The sequence below is a fragment of the Arachis ipaensis genome, chromosome B6 (genome assembly GCF_059453495.1).
Source record: "Arachis ipaensis isolate K30076 ecotype BB chromosome B6, ASM5945349v1, whole genome shotgun sequence".
In the NCBI taxonomy this organism is placed as follows: domain Eukaryota; kingdom Viridiplantae; phylum Streptophyta; class Magnoliopsida; order Fabales; family Fabaceae; genus Arachis; species Arachis ipaensis.
Window position 1 is genome coordinate 48,623,537 of NC_142441.1, and position 22,098 is coordinate 48,645,634.

General features: G+C 37.1%; 1 non-coding gene across 1 annotated transcript; it reads right to left on the reverse strand.

Moving 5' to 3' along the window:
* Positions 1-7,365: 7,365 nt before the first annotated feature.
* On the reverse strand, positions 7,366-7,469 carry LOC148555478 (small nucleolar RNA R71). Its single transcript, XR_015886515.1, has one exon. It is a non-coding gene; the product is annotated as a small nucleolar RNA R71 (small nucleolar RNA).
* Between the last annotated feature and the right edge of the window lie 14,629 nt (positions 7,470-22,098).

Here is a 22,098-nt window from a genome sequence, read left to right on the forward strand (position 1 = left end):
TATTTGCTACGATATCTAAAAGAAAGAACTATTTGTTGAAAAGGCAAAATATTACAAGTTTTTTTAAGCAAAATGACAGCTAAGTGATCATATCTTCATACTTAAAATTTGACTTATATTGTTTCCAACCATTTAAAAAAAAGATATTTTTTAATTGAAAGGTTGAGCTATGTGTTTGCAAGTGATAGTGTTTATGAGTAGTTTTTATTGGATATATTTGATTTTATTTTTTAAATTTAATTTAATCAAATTCAAACTATTAAAATATAGTTTGGTTTAGTTTATTCGGTTTTTTAAAAATAAAATTTTAACATTTTATTAAAAATTAAGAGCAATTTACGTTGGCAAAACAAACAAATGAATGAACCTTATGTTATATTTCAAAAAAAATTCTCACTAAATAATAATAATAATAATAATAATAATAATAATAATAATAATAATAATAATAATAATAATATAAAAACATGTAACAAATTAATATATTAATGTAACATTTAAATTTAAAAGAAAAAAGTAATAATTTTATATCACATTTTATGCTATGAATTGGATTATTTCAGTACGTTTTAAGAAGTTGATATAAAATCTGATCTAATCTATGCAGTTTGTCAAAAATAAAATTTGATATAATCTAAATACGTTTATTTTCAACTTTATTTTCATATGTTTAATTATTTAAATTTGAAGTCTTAACTTGTACTCCTCATTTATTTTATTTGATTTGTTAATACTATAAATATTATTTAGATAACTTTTAACTACCAAAATTTAGTGTTATATGTATTATAAAACTCTATCATTGTTGTCCACTTTGTCCGAAAAATATTTCATATACATTTGTGCTATGTGTTTGCAAGTGATAGTGTTTATGAGTAGTTTTTATTGGATATATTTGATTTTATTTTTTAAATTTAATTTAATCAAATTCAAACTATTAAAATATAGTTTGGTTTAGTTTATTCGGTTTTTTTAAAAATAAAATTTTAACATTTTATTAAAAATTAAGAGCAATTTACGTTGGCAAAACAAACAAATGAATGAACCTTATGTTATATTTCAAAAAAAATTCTCACTAAATAATAATAATAATAATAATAATAATAATAATAATAATAATAATAATAATAATAATAATAATATAAAAACATGTAACAAATTAATATATTAATGTAACATTTAAATTTAAAAGAAAAAAGTAATAATTTTATATCACATTTTATGCTATGAATTGGATTATTTCAGTACGTTTTAAGAAGTTGATATAAAATCTGATCTAATCTATGCAGTTTGTCAAAAATAAAATTTGATATAATCTAAATACGTTTATTTTCAACTTTATTTTCATATGTTTAATTATTTAAATTTGAAGTCTTAACTTGTACTCCTCATTTATTTTATTTGATTTGTTAATACTATAAATATTATTTAGATAACTTTTAACTACCAAAATTTAGTGTTATATGTATTATAAAACTCTATCATTGTTGTCCACTTTGTCCGAAAAATATTTCATATACATTTGTAATTGCCTCATAAATGTCTTAGAAGTGAGATTTTAACCGATGTTTCTTTAAATGCTAAAAATTATTACCAGCGTCTTCTTTTAAATACTCAGAAAATGTATGAAATTTTAGAGTTAAATTTCAAAGTGGTCCTTCAACTTGCAATCGAGTTTTAAACTCGATCCTAAACTTAAAATTGCTCTAAATTTGTCCTTGACCTTAACAATGATCGTCCCTAAGGTATATTCTGGCAAATATTTGCAAAATGAGTGATAATGTGTGTCGAGAGATGCCACGGTGGATAATAAGGGCTATATTATGTGACAAATACAAGTTTGTAACTCAATTTGGTCTCTATTATTAGGCTAAAAATGCTAATCTCAATTTGAGCTCCAAAAGTTCTCTTGCACCATTAGAAGTCGTTTCTGTTCATCTTCTCCACCATTGTTAAGGGGATTTCAAAAGACTGATGATGGGAGGAGGCAGCAACATGGTTGGTAGCTCCAACAACCGACACTATGAGGGAAGCTATGGGAGGAGGACGATCAAAAGTAGCCATGAATTACTTTCAAAGAAGTATGGGTGTGGTAGTTGACCGGTCCTCAAATAGCCAGGAATAGATGTAAATCTAGGGAGATCATTTTTTAGCTGTCCAAACTATAACGTAAGTGTGTTTTGTTAATTTAGCTAGGCTAGTGTTGTTAATTTTTTTAATATTTAATTTGTTCTTCATGGTTCTTTAATGTGGTTGTAGAGTGTTGGCAAGACGTGGTTCGGTCTCTTTATCTGGACTGACAAAGTTCATGATGAAAAAGAAGTTAATGGTAGAGAAAATCCTGATTTTGAAATAGATGAATGGAGGTTGAAATTTGTGCAAAAGATTGGGAGCTTAAAATCTGAAGTTAGGGCACTAAAATTGGCATTTTGTTTGTTGATAGTTATCATATTAGCAATTGTTGTATCTATGTTTGTAGTGTGGAAGTAGTGATGTCAAATTTGGCTAATGTTACTATAAAAATCTTAAATATGAGCAATTATATATCTTACTTCTTGTACCTATAAACACATGAATACAATTATTTTTTGTGTTTTTTTGTAACTGGTGGTTTGATAATATAATCTCAATCTAGAGGGAGAATCAAATAATAAAACACTAATAAAAAGAAAATCACCATTACCACTATCAAGTGTATCTCAAATATAGTTTATGTAATTTTACACACCATCAAAAAAACATAACATGCCACATAGAGTATATAAAAGTAAATTTTTAATAACAAAACATAAAAGTCCTAACATAGACTTAGTAACATATAACAAAAAGCAAATCCCTAATTTTCAAAATGACACAAACAATAAGCACTTCCATAAGTAACAAAAGATGATCGTGTTATATACTTCCTGGCTACTGTTGTTCTATGAGTCCCTTTATTGACATCTTTATTTGATGATAGACCCTTCTTCTTTACCACATTCTCAGTTGGCATAGGTTTATTCTTGGAGCTACCTTTAGATGGAGGCACTCTAATCGATTGTGAATACATCACTAGTTTTGGAGTAGATTTGGTAACAGGGTTTGAATTGATTATTGGAGAGGATTCTTGAGTAGGATTATTATTTGGGATGGGTTGAGTACAAATAGGATTTCTATTTTGGATGGGTAGAATAGGAGTTGGAATTAGGTTGGGAATGAGATTAATCCTAGAGGTTGGAGTTTCAATAGCTTCAGATTGCTTGACTGATGGATTGGAAATTAGAGTAAGAGGTATGGACATAGAGGTTGATCTTGTTCTCAGTTGAACTGGATGAATTGGGACTTCAATCACCACTTCCTTACTTTTTTTAGATAGTGGTTGTTCCAAATACTCTGGTACAAAGGTTCCATTCTCATAGTACATATGCACCAATTCATTATTTATTTATTTTTTTGCATGGAAGCACATCTCCATAAGTTTAGCATGAGTATGAAGTCCTCTTAAACTGGTCTCCAATGGTCTGTTGGGAACCAACCACCAACAACATTCCACTTTATCATACCCAAGCTGTTCGTAGTAGTCTTTGATGAAGAACACATCTAGCAGGTCTAGATCAAGCCTAGGCATCTCTAAAGTATGGTCCCTAGTGTATGAAATAACACCATCTACACTCGTCACAAAGGATCTCCCATGAGGATACACAATAATAATCAAAGCCATCTGTAAATAAAAACTGATGATCAATATCACCATCATAATCTTCAAAAAAAAAAAAAAACCTAGGGTGAGACAGCTTCAAACAGGAACGTACACTTAACCTAAGTCCTAACCAACCATAAAAACTAATAAACTACATATAAACAACTATTTCTAGCACATTCCCACCATAGCTACCATGATGACAATGAAAGAAAAAAAACAACATCACAGGAATCAAACCATAACACAAAACTAACAAAAAATACACAAATGCAAAAAATAGATAAATGAATGGATATCGACTTAGCAATGCAAAAAAAAAATGAAGAGACATCTATGATCAAGAAAAATAGAGGAGTAGATAATGGCTATTTAGTTTATCATTTCTATTTTGCTTACCTCTCTCAACTAAAATGCCTCCTGATGCCAAGGCATCTTAGGCTAGTTTCACTAGTATTTTTCTGTTAGTTTTAGTGGTTTTATGCATTTTCTTGAGCTTAAAGTAACCAAGAATGGTTAAAAGAATAACAAAGCAATGAACCATCCAAACAATATGATTTTGATGCAAATTCCATGAGTTTTAGTTATATTACTTGAATGCTATGAATGGAAGATTTCTCATGAATTTTTGCAAGACTTTGATGCATTTGTTTGGATGATTTCAGGGAAGAAGAGGCTAAGCAAGGAAGCAACAAAATCAATAAAGGAAGCTTGAATATCACATGTGGAGTTTAAGTTCCAGTTTAAGCCTAAACTGGAGCTTAAACGCCAGAATCATGAAGGCTAAGAAATGCTGGAATTGAAGTTTAACCTCCAGTTTAACCTTAAACTGGAGGTTAAACGCCAGAATGAAAGTCTCACCAAAGAAGCATTCCACGTTTAACCTCCAGTTTAACCTTAAACCGGAGGTTAAACGCCAGAATGATAATGCCACTCAGGAAGGAGTTCCACGTTTAACCTCCAGTTTAACCTTAAACTGGAGGTTAAACGCCAGAATGGGAAAAGCACCAGGGAGCCATTTCCACGTTTAAGCTCCAGTTTGACCTCAAACTGGAGCTTAAACGTGTTCGACCAAGTTTTCTCCTCCAGGGTTGCTCTCTCCATTTCCACGTTTAAGCTCCAGTTTGACCTCAAACTGGAGCTTAAACGTGTTCGACACCTCCAGGGCTACCCTTCTAAGCTTCCACGTTTAACCTCCAGTTTAACCTTAAACTGGAGGTTAAACGTGTTCGACCTCCAGGATGCCTCCTTCCATTTCCACTTTTAACCTCCAGTTTAACCTTAAACTGGAGGTTAAACGTGTTCGACCTCCAAGGCTGCCCTTCCTATATCCACGTTTAAGCTTCAGTTTAACCTTAAACTGAAGCTTAAACGTGTTCGACTACATGACTCTCCAGGGCTGCTTTCTTCCATTTCCACGTTTAAGCTTCAGTTTAACCTTAAACTGAAGCTTAAACGTGCTTCTACAAAAGGCCTCACTGGAAGTGTCTGGCGTTTAAGCTGCAGTTTAAGCTTAAACTGCAACTTAAACGCCACTCTTGGAAAAGGTTTCTGGACCAAAAATATTGTGGTTTAAGTTAGTATTTGAGCACAAACATTAACTTAAACTTATTCTGGTATGACACCCAATTGAATATCATGGTTTATGGGATTGGGCCTGAAGGATTGATGAGTCTGAAATCTCAATTTATTGAGTCATGTGTCATTATTTGATTATCACTAAGTTGGCTCAATGAATGTTACAGAATTTGGATCAACAGCCCCATCAAGATTATGGATCATAAACCCAAGGTAAAAGGAAAGCAGGGAGAGGCCTCAAAGCCCAAGAAACACAACAGAAGCTCAATATAGAAAGTGTATAAATAGGATAGAATTTAAGTTAGAAAGGACTTTTACCTTCACTTTTAGCTAGTTTTCATATCTTTGTAATTGAATTCAGAGCTATGACTCACTAAACCCCCTTTTCATTGGGTTAGGGAGCTCTATTGTAATTCAATGAATCAATAATAGTTTATCTTCTTCTTCAATCTTTTCTCTTGAATTTTGTTAGAAAGCTTCTCGATCTAATTCCATTGGGTAGTTGTCTTGGGAAAGAAACTACCCATAATTGGAATCCTTCGGAACCTTGGGAAAGGAATGGAGGATTCATGCTAGAGAAGCTTTCTCACAGTGAATTGGATTGGGGTTTGGATGGATATTGTGACATGTAATCCTACCAAATTGTGGTTCATGAAACTGTGTGGTATAATCAGTGATCGAGCATCATCTCTTCTTATGAACATTTAAACCAAGGGATTGGGAATTTGTTCATTTTTAGAGAGAATTGGTGAGCCAAGGGATTGGGATCCAATCATATAAGATTGCCAAGCAAAATTCAATGAACGCATTGCTTGAGGAAGAGATAAACATGTTTTGATTCGGAGATCTCAATATCTCCTATAACCCAATGAATTCCCCAATTCTGATTTACATCTTCTCTTTACATTCTGCAACTCAATTCATGCAATCACCCCCATTCCCTTTTAATTTCAGCAATTTAGTTTCTGCTCTTTAATTCATGCAATTTAAGATTCCGCCATTTCAATTTCTTGTCATTTACTTTTCCCGCCAATTTTACATTCCGCAATTCTCATCTCAATCTTGATTCCGCTCAACTAGAACACACTTCTAATCCGAATTACTCACTCAACCAATCCTTGTGGGATTCGACCTCACTCTATTGTGAGTTTTTACTTGACGATAACCGGTGCACTTGCCGGAAGGAATTTTGCCGATCGTGCAATTTCCTAAATCGTAGCATAACTAGTTTATGCGCATCAAGTTTATGGCGCCGTTGCCGGGGATTGGTTTTCGATTGACAATTCTCCAACTGGAAGCTAACTAGATTGAGCAATTTCTCTTGCTTTGTTAATTCTGTTCAAGTTACTTGTTGAATTTTAATTTCTGCACTCGGTTACATGCTTTCTTTCTTTATGCCTTTAAATTCAAGCAACTAACTCACTGACTCACTAACTCTTTGAATTAATTCCTCAATTGCTCTAACCATACTCTTCCATTAACCAAGAGTATTTCACTTGTTTGTGCCTGTGCTGTGTTCTTGTATGACAGGTAGGAGAGGAGAGACATCAACTCCTCCATATACCGAACCAGAGAGGACCCTTCATAGACTGAGAAGGGAAGCAAGAGGGAAGAGAGTAGTGGGAGAAGAGGAATCTGAAGGAGAATTTGAGGACAATTTTGAGGAAGCTTTAGATCTCAACATGGATAGAGAAGTTCACAACCATGAGAGAGCTGATGGAAACAATGCCATTCCTGAGAGGAGGGTTCTTAGTTCATACATAAACCCAACCTCTGGGAATTGTGGTAGCAGCATCCAGAAACCACCCATTCAGGCCAACAATTTTGAACTCAAACCACAGCTAATATCACTTGTGGAGAATCATTGTTCATTTGATGGAAGTGCTAATGAAGACCCAAACCAACATCTCACAAAATTCCTGAGAATTTGTGACACTGTGAAGTCCAATGGAGTCCAGGAAGATGCATATAAACTGCTTTTGTTCCCATTTTCACTTAGGGACAAGGCAGCTAAGTGGCTGGAATCATTCCCAAGGGGGAGTCTAACAACATGGGATGAGGTGGAAAGCAAGTTTCTGGCACGTTTCTACCCCCCACAAAAGGTCAATAGGCTTCGATCTGAGGTTCAGACTTTTAGACAACAAGATGGTGAAACTCTCTACGAGGCATGGGAGAGATTCAAGGACTTGACAAGGAAATGCCCACCAGACATGTTCCATGATTGGGTGCAATTGCATATTTTCTATGATGGACTCTCTTATGAATCAAGGAAGGCTGTAGACCATTCATCAGGAGGTTCATTGAACAGGAAAAAGACTGTGGAAGAGGCCATTGAGGTGATTGAGACAGTGGCTGAGAATGAGTACTACTATGCATCAGAAAGGCACAACACTAAGGGAGTCATGGAGCTGAACCATGTTGATACAATTCTTGCCCAAAACAAGGTGTTTGCCAAGCAACTAGCAGAGCTTACCAGGCAATTAGAAACAAAGCAAGTGGCTGCAATACACACACAAGATCAAGAGGAAGTAAGCATTGAAGGAGGTGATTGGGAAGAGGCCAACTATGTGGGAAACCAACAAAGGCAATCATATGATCCACATTCCAACACTTACAACCCAGGATGGAAAAATCACCCAAACTTTGGGTGGGGGAACCAACAAACCCAACCACAAAACCACAAACCTTACAACCACAACCAACATAACAATTCCACATACCAAAACTCCAACCAAAGATCATACCAAGCCACACAAAACACTTACCCCCAACCATCATATCATGGCCAAAATAATCAACCTACCCAACTTAATCCGAACCAACAATTTCAAGATCAATTAAACCGGATAGAAGGAATGCTTGCAACCATGAGTCAAGACATAACCGAATTGAAAGCTTTTAAGGAAAAAAGTAAACTCTAACCTGCAAAACCAAGGAGCTGCCATCCAGAAGCTAGAAAATCAAATTGTGTATTTGTCTAAGCAAACCCCTGGGACAAGCGCTTCTCATGCTGCCAAGGCTATTGCAAGGGAAGAATGTAAAGCCATAACCCTCAGAAGTGGAAAGAATCTGAAGGAGATCTCAAAGGAAACCACAGAGGATGAAGCAAAGGAAAATGTGAAAGACAAAGAACAAGGACAATCTTTTACACCGTCTGCAACAAAAGAAAAAGAAAAAGAGGTCCTGAAGCCTTATACACCTAAAGCACCTTATCCTCAACGTTTGATGAAAAGTGAAAAGGATGGCCAATTCTCCAGGTTCTTGGAGATTTTCAAGAAGCTTCAAATCAACATTCCCTTTGCTGAGGCAATAGAGCAAATGCCACTATATGCAAAATTCTTAAAGGAATTGATGACCAAGAAGAGAAGCTGGAGAAATGAGGAAACTGTGTTGTTAACTGAAGAATGCAGTGCCATCATTCAGCACAAATTGCCTCAGAAATTGAAGGATCCAGGCAGTTTCCAAATCCCCTGCATCATAGGAGAAGTCATGGTGGAGAAGGCCTTGTGTGACTTAGGGGCCAGTATCAATTTGATGTCTCTAACAATGATGAGAAGAATGAAGATTGAGGAAGCCAAACCAACAAGAATGGCCCTCCAATTGGCAGATCGAACTTTTAAATTCCCTCATGGGATAGTTGAGGATTTGTTGGTGAAAGTGGGAGATTTTATATTTCCTGCTGATTTTGTGGTGTTAGATATGGAGGAAGAAGCCAAAGCTTCAATAATTCTGGGAAGACCCTTCCTGGCTACTGCTGGAGCCATAATAGATGTACAAAAGGGTGAACTCACTCTTAGACTACATGATGATAAATTGGTGTTTAACGTATTCAAGGCAATGAGCTATCCATCAGAATCACTAAGGGAATGCATGAGGATTGATGTAGTGGACATTGCAGTACAAGAAACTTTTGAGGAAACAATAAAGGAAGTGGCAGAGGAGGAGTTCACCAAGGATATTGAAGTTAGTGACATCAAGGCTGCTGAAACAACCATGCCAAGCATGCCAGAGAGAGTGAAAGAAGAGAAGGAAGCACCAAAACCTGAGCTCAAAGCATTGCCCCCTAATCTCAAGTATGCATACTTGGGTAGTGATGAGAGTCACCCTGTTATCATTAGCTCTGCCCTGAGCCAAGAACAGGAAGAAGAATTGATCAAGGTGCTACAAACTCATCAAGATGCCATTGGATGGACCCTAGCCGATTTGAAGGGGATAAGTTCATCCATATGCATGCATAAAATCTTGTTAGAAGAGGATGCTAGACCCTCCATTCAAGCTCAGAGAAGATTGAATCCCGTCATGAAAGAAGTGGTACAAAAGGAAGTCATGAAGTTATGGCAGGCAGGGGTAATCTACCCCATTTCTGATAGCCCATGGGTTAGTCCCATCCATGTAGTTCCCAAGAAAGGTGGCATAACTGTGGTGCCAAATGAGAAGAACGAACTCATACCCACAAGAACCGTCACTGGGTGGAGGATGTGCATAGACTACAGGAAGCTCAATGAAGCCACCAGAAAGGATCATTTCCCACTCCCATTCATGGATCAGATGCTTGAAAGGCTTGCCGGACATGCTTACTATTGTTTTTTAGATGGATATTCAGGCTACAACCAAATAGTAGTTGATCCTAAAGATCAAGAGAAAACATCATTTGTTTGTCCATATGGAGTTTTTGCTTATAGACGCATGCCCTTTGGATTGTGCAATGCACCAGACACTTTCCAAAGATGCATGCTGTCCATCTTTTCGGACATGATTGAAAAATTTATTGAGGTCTTCATGGACGATTTTTCTGTGTTTAGAGATTCTTTTCCTAGCTGCCTACACCACCTTGCCTTGGTGCTTAAGAGATGCCAAGAGACTAACCTAGTATTAAACTGGGAAAAGTGTCATTTCATGGTCACAGAAGGAATAGTCCTTGGCCACAAAATCTCTAATAGAGGCATTGAGGTGGACAGAGCTAAGGTGGAACTCATTGAAAAATTACCTCCACCAAGTAATGTAAGGGCAGTTAGGAGTTTTTTGGGACACGCTGGTTTTTACAGAAGGTTTATTAGAGACTTTTCTAAAATAGCCAAACCTTTGAGTAACTTGCTTGTCTATGATACACCCTTTGTATTTGATAAAAATTGCATGCTAGCCTATGAACTTTTGAAGCAAAAACTTTCCTCTGCACCTATCATTGCCCCACCTGATTGGAACTTACCTTTTGAACTGATGTGTGATGCATCAGACCTTGCTATTGGGGCAGTGTTAGGACAAAGGAAAGACAATTTGGTACATGTGATTTATTATGCCAGTAAGGTCTTGAATGATAACCAAAGGAATTACACAACCACTGAAAAAGAACTCTTGGCAATAGTCTTTGCATTTGACAAATTTAGATCCTATCTCATTGGATCTAAAGTCATTGTCTTCACTGATCATTCAGCTTTAAAATACTTACTTGCTAAACAAGAATCCAAACCAAGACTTATTAGATGGGTTCTTTTGTTGCAGGAATTTGACATTGAAATCAAAGACAAGAAGGGTGTAGAGAACAAGGTGGCAGACCATTTATCAAGAATACCATGTGAAGAAGGAAGCGCACAAAGCACACATATAAATGAGTGCTTTCCTGATGAACAACTCATGGTAATTCACAAAGCACCCTGGTTTGCAGACATAGCAAACTTCAAGGCCACTGGGAGTTTACCGTTGGAATTTAACAAACATCAAAGGAAGAAATTGGTAAATGATGCCAAATACTTCATCTGGGACGAACCATACTTGTTCAAAAAATGTTCCGATGGCATACTCAGAAGATGCATATCCGAGGAAGAAGGAAGGGAAGTCTTATGGGACTGCCATGGCTCCACTTATGGAGGACATTTTGCAGGAGAAAGAACAGCAGCTAAGGTGTTGCAGTGTGGTTTTTATTGGCCCACTATCTTCAAAGATGCAAAAGAATTAGTGAAGCACTGCCATGAATGCCAGAAAGCGGGGAACCTGCCAAGAAGAAATGAAATGCCACAACAATTCATTCTGGAACTTGAATTGTTTGATGTATGGGGGATAGATTTCATGGGACCCTTTCCCTCCTCATACTCAAATAATTACATTCTTGTGGCAGTAGACTATGTCTCCAAATGGGTTGAAGCAATAGCAACTCCAACCAATGATAATAAGGTAGTCATGAACTTCCTCAGAAAACACATTTTTTGCCGTTTTGGGGTTCCAAGAGCAATCATCAGTGATGGAGGAAGCCACTTCTGCAACAAACCATTAGAGGCATTGCTTCTAAAATATGGAGTCAAACACAAGGTAGCCACACCATACCATCCACAGACAAGTGGGCAAGCCGAAATATCTAACAGAGAACTCAAAAGGATCCTGGAAAAGACTGTGGGAACTTCAAGGAAGGACTGGTCGATTAAGCTAGATGATGCTCTTTGGGCATATAGGACAGCTTTCAAAACACCAATTGGAATGTCCCCTTACCAACTAGTATATGGAAAAGCTTGCCATTTGCCACTGGAGTTGGAGCACAAGGCATACTGGGCCTTGAAACTTTTGAACTTGGACAACAAAGCTGCTGGAGAAAGAAGGATGTTGCAAATTCAAGAGTTGGAAGAATTCAGAGCGGAAGCTTATGAGAATGCCAAAATTTACAAAGAAAGAGCAAAGAAGAAGCATGACAGCAACATAGCCCCAAGGAAATTTGAAGAAGGACAAAAAGTATTGCTCTACAATTCTAGGCTGAAGCTATTTCCAGGGAAGCTAAAATCAAGGTGGTCTAGACCATTCCTTGTCACCAAGGTCTCCAAATATGGACAAGTAGAAATCATGGAAGAAAAGTCACAACGAACCTTCATTGTGAACGGTCAAAGACTCAAACATTACTTGGGAGATGTAGATGAGAAGGACAAAGTTAAATATCACCTCAACTGAGGAAGCTGACCGTCAAGCTAATGACGTTAAAGAAGCGCTTGTTGGGAGGCAACCCAACCTGAGGTAATACCCTTTTGCTGTTTCTTTTATTTGTTTCAATAAAAAGGGTGAAGTAGTTTCTGTGCATTGCAAAGAATTAAGTTTGGTGTTTCACACCAAACAATGAATTCGTGGATCAATAATTCAAAGGGGAATGTGTGACTCTAAGTTTGGTGTTCCACCATAAAGATCACTTGAACACAACAACCTTTGAATTATAAGAAAGGAACAACTATTCTAAGCAGTCACAGAAATGCTTAAAACCCTTAGTAGCAACTTCATTCCAAAGAGAACTCAAGGATTCAAAGAACAGAGAAGTAAGTGGGAGACTAAGTTTGGTGTTCACACACCAATTTAAAACTCAGATACTTACCCACACAGAGTTGAGCTAACCACTCAAGTGCTTGAGAAGCAAGCAACTTCATCACTCTTTGCAGGAAAGGAAACAAGGATCTTAAAACATTAAGCAACAATTAGGAGAAGAAGAAGAAATCAAGGTGTTTCCTGGCAACAAAGAGAAAACAAGGAATTTCACAAGGTGGTATTGTTCCTTGATAATTCTTTAAAAAGGGCAAACAAAAGCATACTTGTTCTGGTTTAAACTGTAAATGTTAAATCTTTCTGGAATGTGAAGTTTTTAGTATATTTGTCTGTTTATTGCTTTGAATAAAGTGAGCACCTAGATGTTTGGATATAACTTCACCTTCTTAAACAAGTGCTTGCCATGCTTGTTCTGTTTCCAAAAATAAAAGAAAAGTTTGAACAAAAGTAACTTGGCTAAATTAGTGACAAATCAAGTAGAATTAAGTGGTGGTATGCATGCTTGATTGTTTAGTCAGATCACTGGAAATAGAGTGTAGAATTATCATTTTTATGTAGAAATTGAAAACTGTCTATGGATCTTGATGAATAAATGTCTTTGGCCATGAAAAAGAAAGAAAAGGAAGAAGAAAAAGCCACTGAAAAAGGGCAACCAAAAAGAAAAAAATTGAGAAAATAAGCTAGGCACCAATGGTTTGAACTTCTGAGACAAATGCCTGTGGTGTTCATGTATTAAGGATATGCTTGGATGAATAGGTTCTGAGGAGTGTTTCAACACTTGGTAACTTGGGTTAACTAACCCGGGATTATCAACCAAAAGTCCATTATCAAGAGCAACCTAAATACAAAACATTTAGTCACACAAAGAGGTGCTGGGCACCAATGTCTCAAGAAGAAATGTGAACTAAAATGCCTAAAGTGGATATGTGTAGTGCACTGATAAGAAAAAGAAAATGCCAAAGGCTTGTGCAACACATGACACTAAGCAAACAAGGAGCAAAGTAGCTCTAAGAAAAAGAAAAGAAAAACAAAGAAGAGAAAAGTGCCAAAGACATAAGAATAACAAGAGGCCATAGCAGTGTTTGATGGATGCAATGAAAAAGTGATAATCTTACCTGATAAGTATGAAAAAGTGATGCTGCAACTTTCTGCATAAAACCCTTCTGAGGAACTTCAAATGCTTGCTAATATAGCCAATGTAATTGCTTTCTGTTTCATACTTTCTTCTTAAATAACTCAGGACTTGCTTAGGGACAAGCAAGTATTAAGTTTGGTGTTGTGATACCAAGGCATCTTAGGCTAGTTTCACTAGTATTTTTCTGTTAGTTTTAGTGGTTTTATGCATTTTCTTGAGCTTAAAGTAACCAAGAATGGTTAAAAGAATAACAAAGCAATGAACCATCCAAACAATATGATTTTGATGCAAATTCCATGAGTTTTAGTTATATTACTTGAATGCTATGAATGGAAGATTTCTCATGAATTTTTGCAAGACTTTGATGCATTTGTTTGGATGATTTCAGGGAAGAAGAGGCTAAGCAAGGAAGCAACAAAATCAATAAAGGAAGCTTGAATATCACATGTGGAGTTTAAGTTCCAGTTTAAGCCTAAACTGGAGCTTAAACGCCAGAATCATGAAGGCTAAGAAATGCTGGAATTGAAGTTTAACCTCCAGTTTAACCTTAAACTGGAGGTTAAATGCCAGAATGAAAGTCTCACCAAAGAAGCATTCCACGTTTAACCTCCAGTTTAACCTTAAACCGGAGGTTAAACGCCAGAATGATAATGCCACTCAGGAAGGAGTTCCACGTTTAACCTCCAGTTTAACCTTAAACTGGAGGTTAAACGCCAGAATGGGAAAAGCACCAGGGAGCCATTTCCACGTTTAAGCTCCAGTTTGACCTCAAACTGGAGCTTAAACGTGTTCGACCAAGTTTTCTCCTCCAGGGTTGCTCTCTCCATTTCCACGTTTAAGCTCCAGTTTGACCTCAAACTGGAGCTTAAACGTGTTCGACACCTCCAGGGCTACCCTTCTAAGCTTCCACGTTTAACCTCCAGTTTAACCTTAAACTGGAGGTTAAACGTGTTCGACCTCCAGGATGCCTCCTTCCATTTCCACGTTTAACCTCCAGTTTAACCTTAAACTGGAGGTTAAACGTGTTCGACCTCCAAGGCTGCCCTTCCTATATCCACGTTTAAGCTTCAGTTTAACCTTAAACTGAAGCTTAAACGTGTTCGACTACATGACTCTCCAGGGCTGCTTTCTTCCATTTCCACGTTTAAGCTTCAGTTTAACCTTAAACTGAAGCTTAAACGTGCTTCTACAAAAGGCCTCACTGGAAGTGTCTGGCGTTTAAGCTGCAGTTTAAGCTTAAACTGCAACTTAAACGCCACTCTTGGAAAAGGTTTCTGGACCAAAAATATTGTGGTTTAAGTTAGTATTTGAGCACAAACATTAACTTAAACTTATTCTGGTATGAAACCCAATTGAATATCATGGTTTATGGGATTGGGCCTGAAGGATTGATGAGTCTGAAATCTCAATTTATTGAGTCATGTGTCATTATTTGATTATCACTAAGTTGGCTCAATGAATGTTACAGAATTTGGATCAACAGCCCCATCAAGATTATGGATCATAAACCCAAGGCAAAAGGAAAGCAGGGAGAGGCCTCAAAGCCCAAGAAACACAACAGAAGCTCAATATAGAAAGTGTATAAATAGGATAGAATTTAAGTTAGAAAGGACTTTTACCTTCACTTTTAGCTAGTTTTCATATCTTTGTAATTGAATTCAGAGCTATGACTCACTAAACCCCCTTTTCATTGGGTTAGGGAGCTCTATTGTAATTCAATGAATCAATAATAGTTTATCTTCTTCTTCAATCTTTTCTCTTGAATTTTGTTAGAAAGCTTCTCGATCTAATTCCATTGGGTAGTTGTCTTGGGAAAGAAACTACCCATAATTGGAATCCTTCGGAACCTTGGGAAAGGAATGGAGGATTCATGCTAGAGAAGCTTTCTCACAGTGAATTGGATTGGGGTTTGGATGGATATTGTGACATGTAATCCTACCAAATTGTGGTTCATGAAACTGTGTGGTATAATCAGTGATCGAGCATCATCTCTTCTTATGAACATTTAAACCAAGGGATTGGGAATTTGTTCATTTTTAGAGAGAATTGGTGAGCCAAGGGATTGGGATCCAATCATATAAGATTGCCAAGCAAAATTCAATGAACGCATTGCTTGAGGAAGAGATAAACATGTTTTGATTCGGAGATCTCAATATCTCCTATAACCCAATGAATTCCCCAATTCTGATTTACATCTTCTCTTTACATTCTGCAACTCAATTCATGCAATCACCCCCATTCCCTTTTAATTTCAGCAATTTAGTTTCTGCTCTTTAATTCATGCAATTTAAGATTCCGCCATTTCAATTTCTTGTCATTTACTTTTCTCGCCAATTTTACATTCCGCAATTCTCATCTCAATCTTGATTCCGCTCAACTAGAACACACTTCTAATCCGAATTGCTCACTCAACCAATCCTTGTGGGATTCGACCTCACTCTATTGTGAGTTTTTACTTGACGATAACCGGTGCACTTGCCGGAAGGAATTTTGCCGATCGTGCAATTTCCTAAATCGTAGCATAACTAGTTTATGCGCATCACCTCCCCCGGACTACTCCATGTATAACAGAGATGAGATTATTACAATATGGTTACTTTCCTTCAGATAGAACACTAGAAAAAATTTCTTTCAAAATGGCGCCATTGAAGAAAATAAGGAGAAGAAGAGGCTTCGTGCGAGGTGGAGAACAGAATCTCCAACATGTTAAAACCCCTGAAAATACCCTAAACAATATTTCTATTCTTTTTGAGTGCCAAAAATGAAACGGCGATATTTTACCCATCTAGTGTAGATCCAGCGTAGCCTCCGTCCAACCACGTCATCTTTTTATCACTGAAAAGTATCTTAGGAACAACCGTGATTCAGTATTGTTAAGTTCAGGGACAAAGTTGGGGCTATTGCAAGTTGAGGGATGACATTGGCTAAAGAATAGCTATAGGAAAGCTAAACTTTAGAAGGAATGAGTTAAAATAAATAATATCAATCACATTGGTCCTTATAACACATCTAAGAAAAAAAAGCATACATTTGATAAAGATACGCCGGTTGTGTATTGTGGAGAAGGGGTTTGGCTTTATTTATGGTGATGGAGTATGACAACGACATTTTCTTAGAGCTTGATTTCGATTGAAATTCACTCAAATGGTGAAATGCACTAAATTGTAATTCAAATGGCATTGCATTTTTACTCCTTTATTATAGAATAATGAGGTACACTTAAGGTTTAAAATACTATGAGATGTAATTGAGGATTTCAAATTCAAGATCTAACTCGATTACCCTCATGTTATTGAGAACTAAACTCATAATTTGGAAAAATACTCCTTGGTTAGTGGTGCACGAAATTGTAATGTAATGCTCACATTACTCTCTTACAACTTCGCACAACTAACCAGCAAGTGCACTGGGTCGTCCAAGTAATACCTTACGTGAGTAAGGGTCGAATCCCACGGAGATTGTTGGTTTGAAGCAAGCTTTGGTTATCTTATTATTCTTAGTCAGGATGCTAACAACAGTGTTTTTCAAGTTCAATTGTAAAAAATGAGAGGGCATAAATATAAATACTTATTGTGCAATGATGGAGAATATGTTGGAGTTTTAGAGATGCTTTGTCTTCTGAAATTCTGCTTTCCTCTGTTTTCTGATTCACGCACGCAAGTCCTCCTATGGCAAGCTGTGTGTTGGTGGATCACCGTTGTCAATGGCTACCATCCATCCTTCCAGTGAAAAGGGTCCAGGTGCGCTGTCACCGCACGGCTAATCATCTACAGGTTCTCAATCGTACCGGAATAAGATTTACTATCCTTTTGCGTCTGTCACTACGCCTAGCACTCGCGAGTTTGAAGCTCGTCACAGTCATTCAATCCCTGAATCCTAATCAGAATACCACAGACAAGGTTTAAACTTTCCGGATTCTCTTGAATGCTGCCATCAATCTAGCTTATACCACGAAGATTCTGATTAAGAGATCCAAGAGATATTCATTCATTCTACGGTGAACGGGAGTGGTTGTCAGGCACGCGTTCGTGGGTGAATAATGATGATTGTCACGTTCATCACATTCAGGTTGAAGTGCGAATGGATATCTTAGATAGGAACACGCATGGTTGAATAGAAAACAGAAACACTTGCATTAATTCATCGAGACACAGCAGAGCTCCTCACCCCCAACAATGGAGTTTAGAAACTCATGCTATCAAAGAGTACAAAATTTAGATCTAAAAATGTCATGAGATCCAAAATAAATCTCTAAAAGTTGTTTAAATACTAAACTAGCAACCTAGGTTTACAGAAAATGAGTAAACTATGATAGATAGTGCAGAAATCTACTTCTGGGGCCCACTTGGTGTGTGCTGGGGCTGAGACTAAAGCTTCTCACGTACCTGGGCTGTTTTGGGCGTTCAACGCCAGGCTGTAACCTGTTTCTGGCGTTGAACTCCAACTTGTAACGTGTTTTTGGCGCTGGACGCCAGACTGCAACATGGAACTGGCGTTGGATGCCAGTTTACGTCGTCTATCCTTGAGCAAAGTATGGACTATTATATATTGCTGGAAAGCCCTGGATGTCCAACGCAATTGGAAGCGCGTCAATTGGACTCTTGCCCAACAGCATCAGCAGTCCTTTTTCAGCCTGAATCAGATTTTTGCTCAGCTCCCTCAATTTCAGCCAGAAATTAATTGAAATTACAGAAAAACACACAAACTCATAATAAAGTCCAGAAATAGGAATTTTTCCTAGAAACTAATGAAAATAAACTAAAAACTAACTAAAACACACTAAAAACTATATGAAATTAACCCCAAAAAGCGTATAAAATATCCGCTCATCACAACACCAAACTTAAACTGTTGCTTGTCCTCAAGCAACTAGATAAATAATATAGAACACAAATGAGTCAAGAAACAATAATATCTAAGAGTTTTTGAGTGAAGCTCAGATTCTAATTAAATGAGCGAGGCTAGTAGCTTTTTGCTTCCGAACAGTTTTGGCATCTCACTTTATCCATTGAAGCTCAGAATGATTGGCATCTATAGGAACTTAAAATTCAGATAGTGTTATTGATTCTCCTAGTTCAATATGTTGATTCTTGAACACAGCTACTTTTATGAGTCTTGGCCGTGGCCCTAAGCACTTTGTTTTCCAATATTACCACCGGATACATAAATGCCACAGACACATGATTGGGTGAACCTTTTCAGATTGTGACTCAGCTTTGCTAAAGCCCCCAATTAGAGGTGTCCAGGGTTCTTAAGCACACTCTTCTCTTTGCTTTGGACCTTGACTTTAACCGCTCAGTCTCAAGTTTTCACTTGACACCTTCACGCCACAAGCACATGGTTAGGGACAGCTTGGTTTAGCCGCTTAGACCAGGATTTGATTTCCTTAGGCCCTCCTATCCACTGATGCTCAAAGCCTTGGATCCTTTTTATTACCCTTGCCTTTTGGTTTTAAGGGTTATTGGCTTTTTCTGCTTGCTTTTTTTTTTTTTGCAAGCTTTGTATTCACTGCTTTTTCTTGCTTTAAGAATCATTTTTATGATTTTTCAGATTACCAATAACATGTCTCATGTTTATCATTCTTTCAAGAGCCAACATATTTAACATTCAAGAACATCAAATTCCAAAGACATATGCACTGTTCAAGCATTCATTCAGAAGGCAGAAAGCATTGCCACCACATGTAAACAATTAGAATTTGTTTTATTAAAAACTCGAAAATTATTGCCTCCTTGTTCTAAAGAAAATTTTCTATTTTATTCATGTTTAATGATGATGAGAAAAATAAATTATAGCTTAATTGGCGATAAAATCAAAATATAAATACTAATTACCATTATATGACTCCTAAGGTGATGAACTTGAATAAGCCAACATCTTTGCAGAGCATAGAGATTAGGCTTGGATAAATACTAATCACCATTATATGTTTAATATAAATACTAATTACCATTATATAAATACTAATTATTCATGTTATTTCCATCTTTACTCCAACATCTTTGCAGAGCATAGAGATTAGGCTTGGATAAGCCAACCTGGCATCCTTGGAGTTCTTATTGGTAAGTATGTAGAATTCAGATGGGATCAGTTGATGAACTTCTACTTCTTTTTCCAACATAATGCAATGGATCATCACTGCTCTTCTAATATTGACTTCAGAACGGTTGCTGGTGGGCAATATAGAACGCCCAATGAAGTCCAGCCATCCTCTGGCGACTGGTTTGAGATCTTCTCTCTTGAGTTGATTTGGGGCACCCTTCGTGCTGGTGGTCCACCTAGCTCCAGGGATGCATATATCCTCTAGAATCTTATCCAGGCCCTTGTTTATTCTCATCATTCTCCTATTGAAGGAGTCTGGATCATCTTTCAGCTGAGGTAGCTTAAAGATCTCCCTGATTTTGTCAGGGTGGATGTGAACAATCTTTCCTCTGACCACAGTCCTATAGTCATAGAGGGCAGCTCCAGATATTCTCTGCCTGTCTGTTTGCCACAGATTAGCGTAGAATTCTTGAACCATATTCCTTCCCTCTTTCGTTTCAGGATTAGCTAGGACTTCCGAGTTCCTGTTTCGAATCTGCTCTTGGATCTCTGGATATTCATCTTCTTTCAGATCGAACTTGACTTTCGGGATCATAGATCTTAGACCCATTATTTTGTAGTAATGGTCTGAATGTTCTTTGGTTAAGAACCTCCCTTGATTCCAAAGTGGTTTTGGAACACTCTCTTTCTTGCCTCTTGGAGTGGGTTATTTTTCTTTAGAAGCCATGATCTTAGTGGGTATGGTTTAGTGATCACGGATAAACACACCAAACTTAGAGGATTGCTTGTCCTCAAGCAAAAGAAAAGAAAGGAGAGGGATAGAAGGAGAGCTAGTGTTGAATGGTGGATGAGAGGAAGGAGGCCGAATGTGTTTTTAAAAGGGAGGGGGGTGGGTTTTCGAAAATAGGGAGAAAGATAAGATAGAAGATATGATTTAAAAAGATATAAGTATGATAAGAAAAGATATAATTTAAAATTGAAAAGATATGAAAGATATTTGAAAAAGATAAATTTGGATTTTTGAAAAAGATAATATGGAGATTTGAAAAAGATATTAATTAGTTGAAAAGATTTTTGAATGAAAAGAGATAGATTTGTTTTGAAAATTTGAAAAAGAGTTGAATTGGATTGAAAAAAAAGGATTTGTGCTTATGGATTAAGATACATTTGATATATTTTTTTTTAAAGTAGGTTTTTTTTTTTTAGAAATTAGGGATTTTAGAAATCAGGGTTTTTAACATGTTTATGCAAGAAATCATGAATTGAAACATGAAAATTAAGATTAAAATGAAAAATATGAAGAAAAAAAGAATTTACCTCCTCCCCACCATCCTGGCGTTTGAACGCCCAAACGCTGCATGTTTTGGGCGTTCAACGCCCAACTGCTGCTTCTCCTGGGCGTTCAACACCCAGCTGTTGCTTCTTTCTGGCGTTGAACGCCAGGAACTCCTTTGTCACTGGGCGTTTTTCTGAATGCCCAGGACGCTGTAAATCTGGCGTTAAACGCCCAGAAGGAGCTTCTTTCTGGCGTTCAACGCCTAGAAGATGCTTCTTTCTGGCGTTTAACGCCCAGATGGCTATCCTTACTGGCGTTCAACGCCCAGTGGATGCTTCTTTGGGGCCTTGAACGCCCAAAACAGACTTTTACTGGCGTTTTCTTGCCAGTGAGCTCTTTTTCTCTGTTTTGTGTGCAGAATCCTTCTGTAACCCTGTAAACTTATACAATTGACTCTTTACCTTAGTATCAATGAACTTTATATAAACAAATAAAATCAAGAATAGGGCAAAATGCTTAGAGGAAGTGATGCCCCATGGCTGGGTTGCCTCCCAGCAAGCGCTTCTTTATTGTCTTTAGGTGGAATTTGCTGAGTTTTTAATCTAGCCTCAGCCTTGAGCACTCTTGCTCAACATTGCCTTTAAGATAGTGCTTGATTCTCTATCCATTAACAATGAACTTCTTATCAGAATCAATATCTTGAAGCTCCACATAACCATATGGCGATACACTTGTAATCACATATGGTCCTCTCCATCGGGACTTCAGTTTCCCGGGAAATAGCCTGAGCCTAGAGTTAAACAACAGAACCTTTTGTCCTGGTTCAAAGATTCTAGATGACAGCTTTCTGTCATGCCACCTTTTTTATTTCTCTTTGTAAAGCTTGGCATTTTCGAAAGTAGTGAATCTGAATTCCTCTAGCTCATTCAGCTGGAGCAATCTTTTTTCTCCAGCTAATTTGGCATCAAAGTTTAGGAATCTGGTTGCCCAGTAGGCTTTATGTTCCAGTTCCACGGGCAGGTGGCATGCCTTACCATACACAAATTGGTATGGAGAGGTCCCTATAGGAGTCTTGAATGCTGTTCTGTAAGCCCACAG